Source organism: Monodelphis domestica, chromosome 6, assembly GCF_027887165.1.
Source record: "Monodelphis domestica isolate mMonDom1 chromosome 6, mMonDom1.pri, whole genome shotgun sequence".
Taxonomy (NCBI): domain Eukaryota; kingdom Metazoa; phylum Chordata; class Mammalia; order Didelphimorphia; family Didelphidae; genus Monodelphis; species Monodelphis domestica.
In genome coordinates, this window is record NC_077232.1 from 152,517,969 (window position 1) to 152,527,575 (window position 9,607).

The window sequence follows — 9,607 nt, forward strand, 5'->3', positions numbered from 1 at the left end:
TTGCTGTTTGCCTTAGTTTCCACATCTGTAAAGTGAGATGTAGAATGGAAATGACAAACCACTGCAGTATCTTTGCCAAGAAAACACCAAATAGGATCATGAAGAGTAGACAGTATTGAAATAAATGAAAAACAACAAAATTTGAATATGTTAAATAAACTCAAATCATCATACCCATCAGATTGATTAAAATGTCACAAAAGAAAAATGACAATTATTAGAGGAGATTGGGGAGGGGATAGATACTCTAATATGCTCTTGAGGAAGCCACGAACTAGTTGAAACATTTCAATTTTAAACTATTGCCCCAAAGGATACAAAATTGTGCATATGCTTTGACTCAACAATACTGCCATTTTGCCTATGCCCTAAGCAGATAAAAGAAAAGGCAACATACATTTGAAAATATTTATAGCTGATCTGTTTGTGTTAGCAATTAATTAGAAGCTAAGGAGATGCCCATCAAAAGGAGAATGGCTAAATATGTTATGGGACAGAAACATGATGGAATAATACTGTGCTATAAACGTGATGAAGAGGATGGTTTCATAAAAACACAAAGAATTAAATAAGTTGATTTAGAGCAAAATAAGTAGAACCAAATTTATAATCTACAGAGTAATAGGATTATTTCAAATATGAATGTCTTAATAATGCTGATCAATAAAATTGGTCCCTCTTTTCCAAAGCATTCGTGATGTAAAAATGCTATTGACTATAGAGAGAACTGATGGACTCAAGAGTGAAGGCTGAAGCATTGTTTTCACTTTAATGTACTTTCTTCCTCCTTCCCTCCCTCCCTCCCTCCCTCCCTCCGTCTCTCTCTCTCTTTCTCTCTCTCTCTCTCTCTCTCTCTCTCTCTCTCTCTCTCTCTCTCTCTCTCTCTCTCTCTTTCTTTCCCTTTCTTTCATTCTTTCCTCCTTTCTTCCTTTCTCTTTTTTTTCCTAGTACATAATTTCTTTTCTTCTCAATGAGTGTGGGGATGAAAGAGAATTTGGAACTTAAAAGTTAAAATAAAATATTTAAAATTTTTAAATATCTTCATACATTTATGAAGTAGAAAAAAGTTGAAATTTAAAACAAATGGGGTAAGGAATGTGATCTAATTAAGCCAGGTTTCAACTAAAAATTGCTTCTTTTTTATAATTTCCCCCAATAGGAGCACTTTGGATATAAATGATCATAAAGGATGAGAAGCAATCTATTGAATGAAATTCATTGAATGAGGGATACCATATTTGGAAATATTATTCAGATAACCCAACATCAACTAAAATTTACCAATTATTTTCCATGAAATTAACAATTTTGATGCATTAGAGGTTGTAATATAATAATATGCATAAACATTCACAGGGAGAATGCTATTACATACTAAAATGTTATTTTATTAAAGACATTTATTAAATAAGTTTTTATTTATCTTTTTATTTAATTACCTGCCTTGTTATCTACCTGACTGTCTAATCTAAATGTCTATTATCTGTCTGTTAATTCATTCTTTTTTTTATTATTTCTTAAAGTAGTTAGAGCAGTTTCCCCAGTTAAACCCATCTTATTCTCTTGATCTTATTCAATAATGGGCCTAATTCATTATCCATATTTGATATGTATTCATGTATATATGCATTGTATTTAAATGTGAAGTTCCCTAGTTAGATCTGATATATTCATCAATTTAGAAAGCTTCATGACTAAATTCATCAAATTAGAAAAGTGATCAAGGAACTAATAGCTCTATTCAATCAATTAATCAATCAAAGACATTTAGATTAAATGTGAAAAATTCTTGGATGAACTGGTTGATTCTAGCAATAAGAAAAATAGATTGGCTAAGGAAATTTGGTTACTATTTCTAGTTTGTCTACATATATTGTGCTTATTTAGACCAAGAAAACTTTCAATCAATACCCCTTTAGAAATAATTGGTGTTTTTTTTAACTGTAGAATACTTTGTTATAATAAAATTTTATTGTAAAATGGGGAGATAATGAAGGAACAGACTCTGAGGCTTTATCCTTAGCTTCAGTTTTAGTCTTCTTTCTAACACTTAATCAGAGGAGGATCTCATGAACTTCAGCTGTCAGTATAGCTTCCCATCTTCCCAAGGGCATCCTAGCAGTGTCCCTAGAACAGCTGTAACTGTAGCAGTAGCCATAGTTCTACAAAGAGACTATTAGAAAACAACATCATACCAAAGCAAAAGGACTCTCTAAGAACTAAAGGGTTATTCCCTTTGCCTTATTTCTTTATGAATGAACCTTATTTTTGGACTCAGTAAGATATTTTGTCACAAACTTTTGGTGTATGTTGATACAAATAACTAACTCTTAGTGAATACTCCTTTTAGTGTGTGTGTGTGTGTGTGTGTGTGTGTGTGTGTGTGTGTGTGTGTGTGTGTGCGCGCGCGCGCATTTATGGTGCAAGGATACCACTGAGAGATGTATCTGCTAAGTTACTGACAGAGATCTGAAGCACGATTTAGAATGTGAGTAGGGAGAGTAGCATAGTAGTTTCAGGGCTTGAGCTACATGTGACCATGTATATACCAAACACAAACACAAACAGATACACTAACTCAGTAGAGTATTTTCTGTCTAATAGCTTTTCTTTACTTCTAAACCAGTGGTTCTCAACCTTTCTAATGCCGTGACCCTGCAATACAGTTCCTCATGTTGCAGTGATCCCAAACCAAAAAATTATTTTGGTGGCTACTTCAAAACTGTAATTTTGCTACAGTTATGATTTGGAATGTAAATACCTGAAATGCATTATGTATTCTCATTGCTACAAATTGAGAGATTGAGAACCGCTGATCTAAACCATTTTTCCTTTGTTAATTGACATGCATTTAATTGAGGAGAAACTAGTTCTTGATGCCTTTGTAGCACTGTCCCTTGGCCTCAATCTTTGCCAGTTTGAACACTCAGTTACAGTTCAGGGTCCCAAATGGGAAGCTATTAAATACCTCAGTTTCTAAGGACAACAGAGTCCTAAGACTATTGCTCCTAAAAGTCTCCTAGTGTTCTGTCAGTAGACTCAACTCTGTTTTTATTGTTGTTATCAAATGTTTTCAAGCTTTTATTTTCCCTTCTTCTATATATCTCTTCCCTATCCTTTAATGAAAAAAAAGATACAAAATCTTTAAAATAAATGACCCTATTTAAGAAAAACAAAAACTCATTTGCATACGTTCCAAAATGTATATCTTATTCAGCACTTTTGTTCATCTTTATCCTAAATTGGGCAACATTAACTCTCAGTGGTCCTCTAAGATCATAATTGATTATTGTTTTGGTGAGTTAATTACCTGATCTTAATTCACATCAATCCTCTATTTTTTGTTTTATTTATATGTGTTCTTTTGTGGGAGAGGAAGTAGTCCTATTTTATATCAAATAAGGATTTACTAGAAAATGTGACTGTCCTGGAGAGATGTTAGGTTCAGGGCAAAGGTAGAGTGACATTTCTTTCTTTCTCTTCTGCTTGAACTAAGTAATTTAGAGATTTAGAATATATGATAACTTGAATGGGAATTTGCTAGACAAAATGATAAATATGACTTAATTTCATACCCTTATGGAAGTAGGTAGATAGTATATTGTAATGGAGAGCTATGCTTGGACACAGGAAGACAGTTTAAATCCAATCTCAAACAATCCTAGCTTTGTCGTCCCGGGCAAGTCACTTAACCTCTCTCTGTTTCAGTTTTCTCAAACTAAAATGAAAAAATCAGTCATCACTATCTTTCAGGGTCATTGTAGTACTCAAATGAAATAATATTTGTACATTTTCAGAATGGAAGAATTATGTATCAATGAAAGACAGTATGAATGTCTCTCTTTGACTTTATCATGTACTTTTTATGGTATAATGCATGGAGCACTGGACTCAAGAATCAGAAAGACGAGTCCAAATCCTGTCTCAGTCACTTAATAGTCCTGTAATATCGAGCCAATTACTTATTTTTTTATTCAGCTTGTTTGACATTTTTAATATTAGACTTCATAATAGCAGCCACATTTTAGAGATCTTTTAAAGAATCAAATGAAATAGTAAGGAAAGCAGATTTAATAGGTCTAATAGAAACTTGTTGACTTGAATTATTGACTTAAACTAGTATGCTCCCAGGCATATTATGTTAGCATACCAGAGACAATGTGGAAAGTACCTTTTTAGAAATAATTTTCTGGGATTATTACCCTCTAAATGTAAAGGAATAAGACTAAGAGAAGATCCTGCATTATAGAGTAGCAAACTAGTCAGTATGTTATAAGCTCATTTTCACTGTACTATTAATTTTTAGTTTTTGTTTCTTTTAGATATTTCAGATGCTTCCACAAAACTGTTTTTAAGGTGAAAAAATCTTATTTTATGTCTCTAGAAATGCCTTTGTACATCTCAAAAATGGCACCAACATCTGAAGGAAGACTAATTATAGGCTTCAGTTTGCACCTGGGTGAAAATTAACTTTTATGCAGCCTTTAAAATAAACCTTTTTAATTATTATCATTATGGTAAAGCTGCATAAATGCCTTTAATTATACTTATACAGCAACATTTGCTATAATCACCTTTAATATCCTAGAAGAACCAAAAGGTCTTTTATTTTCTTCTCTTCTTTCCTTTTTATTAAAAAAAAATGGAAGATCATTTCTTGATGAAATCATAGGCCATTTTATTTCATATTATGGTTGGAAAACAGTAGAATTAGCATAAAGACTGCTAAAGCCAAGATGTATAATTGATGCCAAATTCTTGAAATAGAACTCTTTTTAAAAATCTTGAATTAAATTTGCAACTGTAGGAGAAAAAGATAAATACTGAAGGCTATAAAGTGGCAATATAAACTTTATGATTTAAATGCATTTGAATGTCAGCACTATTCATCTTATTCTGATGTAGAAGAGAAACCATTTATATACCAAAATTTTGTCTCAATTTTGTTCTATAAATAGAAATAGAAAATTATTACATTAAGCAACTTTATCTAACAAGTATATTTTCTTTCTTTGGTTTAAAAATCAGAAAAATTTCTGGTAAAGGTTTCTTCTTAGTAGAAATCAACAAACTGCAAAATTCAAGAACTGAAAACACAGAAAGAGAAATTTTGCCTTTAGTCTTTTCAGTTTTCTTTTTTGTTGCTCTTTGACAAAAATTTATTTGAAGAATACACAAATATATCACTATATCTGATGATGTACCAATGCAAATGGATATACTACAAATTTTTATGAAACTATTTAAAAAACATTAGCTTAAAAAGGAATTAAGTGTTTTAAAAATATATTTTAACATTGTAAATCAACTGAATTTAATTTTTCCTCAAAAAAATATAAGTTTCTTGAATCTTGGTTTGAACCTTCACATTTTTCTTTCTTTTCTTTATATCTATTATAGTAGAGGCATATTGTAGACACTTTTAAATGATTACTAAATAAATTATGGATTTTTGCAAGTTTATCTATATACATATTATAGAATATATATATGTAGATGTAACAAATAATGATACTGACTTCTGTAAATGAATAGATAAAATTGAGATCATAAAAGGGAAATTACACAGTTGTGTCTGTAACAAAAATCTATTTGTATTTTTCTTAAAGGTTAGGGTTACCAGGTAGTCAAATTTCATTAATTCTAGAACTAAATAAAAATAAGGGGCAAGAAGACATTTTTCTATACACAATTATGTGATGTTCTCCAGTGGTCTATCTTACTTTTTGGCCTTGTTTTGGGAAACTGGATTTGTATCAGAATAAACTCAGAAATATTCAATATAAAAGTAACATTTTACTACCCATGACAACTTATTCCAGAATATTTGAATAGTTCTGAATTATGTCCTATTTTTTAAACTTTTATCTTCTGGCTTAGAATTAAGATTGAGTATTGGTTCTAAGGCAGAAGACTGGAAACAACTGAGCAATTGGGGTCATGTGACTTGCCCAGGATCCCATAGCTAGGAAGTTTCTGAACTTAGATTTGAACCCAGGCCCTCCCATCTCTAGGTCTGGTTTTTGATACTTAGAGCCACCTACCTTTTCCACATCCTATTCTTTCAATAGAGTTGAACTACAAAAATTATTAATTCTCCATACAACATAAAGCTTTTAAAGATCCAGTTTCTATAATTGAACTATGACTTATTCCCCAAAAGTCCTGAACATACAAACCAATCACTCTAAACTATTTTGGGGGCCCAAATAGCCAACAAAAATCTGCTTTTCCATATATCTTGAATAAACAAGATAGTTGGGATATTTTGAGTATAATTATTCAAGATATTTTATATTAGGTTATTGCATTATCAAAATATTATAATACTCATAACATCTAATTATGGAATTCTGAGAAAACGTACTAAAGAAATAAATCCAGGATTTTTCATGGTCATTGACACATGGGCTTTAATTCCATATTTGATTGAGGGGAGCAATGGGATCTCATATGTAGCAAAGAAAAATAAAACTTATGCAAGGAATGATTGACAGGGAGTGAGACTCAGAATTTTCCTGGGGCTCTCAGGATTCTAGACAGTTCCCCAACTGACTCTGGACCTGGGAGAGGGAAGAGACAGGTATAATTTTGGATCATCTTGAGCCCATCCATCAAACAACAGGTTCTTCTAGCTGTGGTTCTTCCTGGTGAACAGCCAGACTGGGGAATAGATCACTACTCTGCTGCTGGGACATCTGAAGATACCAGCTGAACTCCTGTTTCTGGCTCATCAAGGACTCTTTGTGAGAAACTGATCTCATCCCCTGATGGATTTGCTTTTATATAACTTAGGGTTTAGTTGAGAGTAAGTCAGATTGGATGTATATAGTGGGTTAAAGAATTTAGATTTCCCCTTTACCCCTTTCCCTTTCCTTCATCCCTTCTATGTTAAAATAAATTCAATATTTATATGTTTATCCCTCTGTATTACTTTCCTTCCCCCTCTCCAAATTGTATTTACACATAATAGTTTGGTGAGCCAGCTAGGAGTCTTTATTCTGAGTCTCAGGAGGGGGTTGGCCTGGACTGACATGACTGCTACAAGATGACCCATTTTGGTAACTGGACAAAGGTTTAGAAATTCCATCTCCAATATTTTGATAAATATTTCTTCTGTGGCATAAAATGACTGATCCATTTTAAAACCTCTTTGAATGAATGTATAGAAATTGTTGTCTACTAGAATGCCAGGGTAAGGATTCACACCAAGAGAAAATATTTCCCAGAGCAATATTCCAAAGGACTAGACATCACTCTTCATTGAATATATGCCTTCAAATAGGCTTTCAGGAGCCATCCTCTTCACGGGTAACTGAGCATTGCCCCTGACAATGTAGTTGGAGTCATTCATTATGTCTCTGGCCAATCCAAAGTCACATATCTTCACCACTTTCCCATGAGTCACAAGGGCATTCCTGGTTGCATGGTCTCTGTGAACATAATTCAAGAAATTCCATTCCTTTGGTAACTTGATAAGAGAAGCAGAGAAGATCCTCAAATGTAAGCCCATTGAAGTCCTCTTCTTCAACTAGTCTTTTTTGGTTTGGGACAAGGGAGGAAAGAGCGATGGTGGAGAGGGATCATGAATCATGGAAAAATATTCTCAATTTAAAATAATAATAATAATAATATAAAAAGATTTCTTTCTAAATGTACATAAGGAGAAAAGAATGGGAAGGAGAAGGGGAAAGGGAAGGGGAAAGGGAAGGAAAAGGGGAAAAATGTAAGCCCATTGAAATCCTCTTCTTCAACTAGTCTTTTTTGGTTTTCATATTCAATTTCTTCCTCGGAATAAAATGAATTCCCGTTGAATCCAGAGGTCAGATCTGTATCTCGGCTTATATGAAGACCTCCTAAATAGGCATTCTGGAACTTGAATGGAAAGTGGGGTAAAAGCTGAAATTGTGCTGTTTGAAGACTTCAGTCTATATTCTATGAAATTTTTCTCTTTTACTTTTTATGTAATTTAGAAGGTCCCCATAGCAACAATATTCAAATATCAAATAAATCGGTCCTGATAGTGTGCAGACTTCTAATAGGTTCACAATATTCTCATGGCTTCCAATGTGAGTCATCATCTTGAGCTCTGACATGAGAGCATCTTTTTCTGAGCTGCCAGACTTTTCTTTCAGCATTTTGACAGCCACTTGGATTGAGACTCCGGTCTCACTGATTCCATGAGCTGTAGCATTCATCACTTTTCCAAAGGCACCACAGCCTAGGACCTGTCCAATTTCTAAGTTTTCTCTTGGAAACTCCCACTTGAGGTCATATTCAAATTCTCTGAAATTTACAAAGAAGTATTCATTATCCTAAGAGCCCATCACTTATACCATTTGCAGTTGATTTTCATACCTATATTGCTTTCTGTACTTATGAGAAATGAGTGTGAGTAAGACAGCAATGCAGAGAAAACAAAATCCAATGGTGGCATAGAAAGAAACCTTGTCCTGGATGAGATAATAAAATCCTGGGATGCTGAGAAGCTTTGAGTCATAGGCGGAGTCCTGTGAATTATTGGCACTGCATTCAACCAGGAGTCCTTACTACTGCTCACTCAGATTTAGGGCACTGCTTGATGTCCACTGTCCAAACACTTTTCTGTTAGCTCTCTTATTCCAAATCCCTTCTGTGATTTCTGGGCAGATGGGAGACTTGTTTATATACTTCTTCCAGGTCTAAGATTGTGGAGGGTAACCATCAGAGTAACAAGAAGCCTGATTTGCTGATGCGTCCATTTTTACTTGAGGTTTCCTTTTTACATAGAGTGCAAATGTTTTTTTGTAAACTGAGCATCATCATTTTCTGCATGGAAGGTATATTCACCTGGCTGGTTCTTATGGTTACAGAACTCAGATACCCTGAATCCATTCTTGAGACTTTGTTTTCAGGGAACTGACTTTTGAGAAAAGGTCCATGTGAAAACAACTTGTGGATATGCTCTAAGCTGCACTGAGAAGCAAAATTCTTCATGTTCATCAATCTCATAATCTTCACTTAAATTGGAAGCATTTATAAATCCTTTTTTTTTTCTAAGACAGTAACCAAAGCTGATTGATTGGGATGCTTTGAGGAGGCACAAGTATAACACCCAGTATCACTTCTTCCTACTGATGCCCCAAAAGCAAACAGAATTTGAATCATAGTCCCATTATTGGAACTGGTGCTCATCTTAAAAAGAGCCCCAACAATGCAGAAAGTAGGAAAGTGAATATTCTGTTTCCAAACACATATTTAGATTCATTCTATCCAACTGACTTTCTTAGAGTATTTCAGTGTCATATCATTTTATTCATCTTGTTCTTTGAAAATCTTCTGAGTTTACCTTCATGGCTTTTCCATGACTTGATTTTATGGGATTCTATATAAATTTTCAGAATGTCAATGAGTTGATAGAAGGAGAAAATGCCTCTTATCTTGATTTCCTACCACTTTCAACCATACTCAAAGTGCAATGTAATGGCACCTCTCAATTCTCTGAATCTTACCTACTCAACAGTTGTATTTCTTTTTATTTGATACTCTACCAAGTATAATTGGTTGCTTAACATATGGTTTTAATAGGATGAATAACATTTCTTAGGCTTAAGTATATCAATAACAA

At 33.5% G+C, this 9,607-nt stretch overlaps 1 pseudogene; it reads right to left on the minus strand.

The window, feature by feature from the left end:
- Positions 1-5,454: 5,454 nt before the first annotated feature.
- LOC100618865 (receptor-type tyrosine-protein kinase FLT3-like) lies at positions 5,455-9,237 on the minus strand (annotated as a pseudogene).
- Between the last annotated feature and the right edge of the window lie 370 nt (positions 9,238-9,607).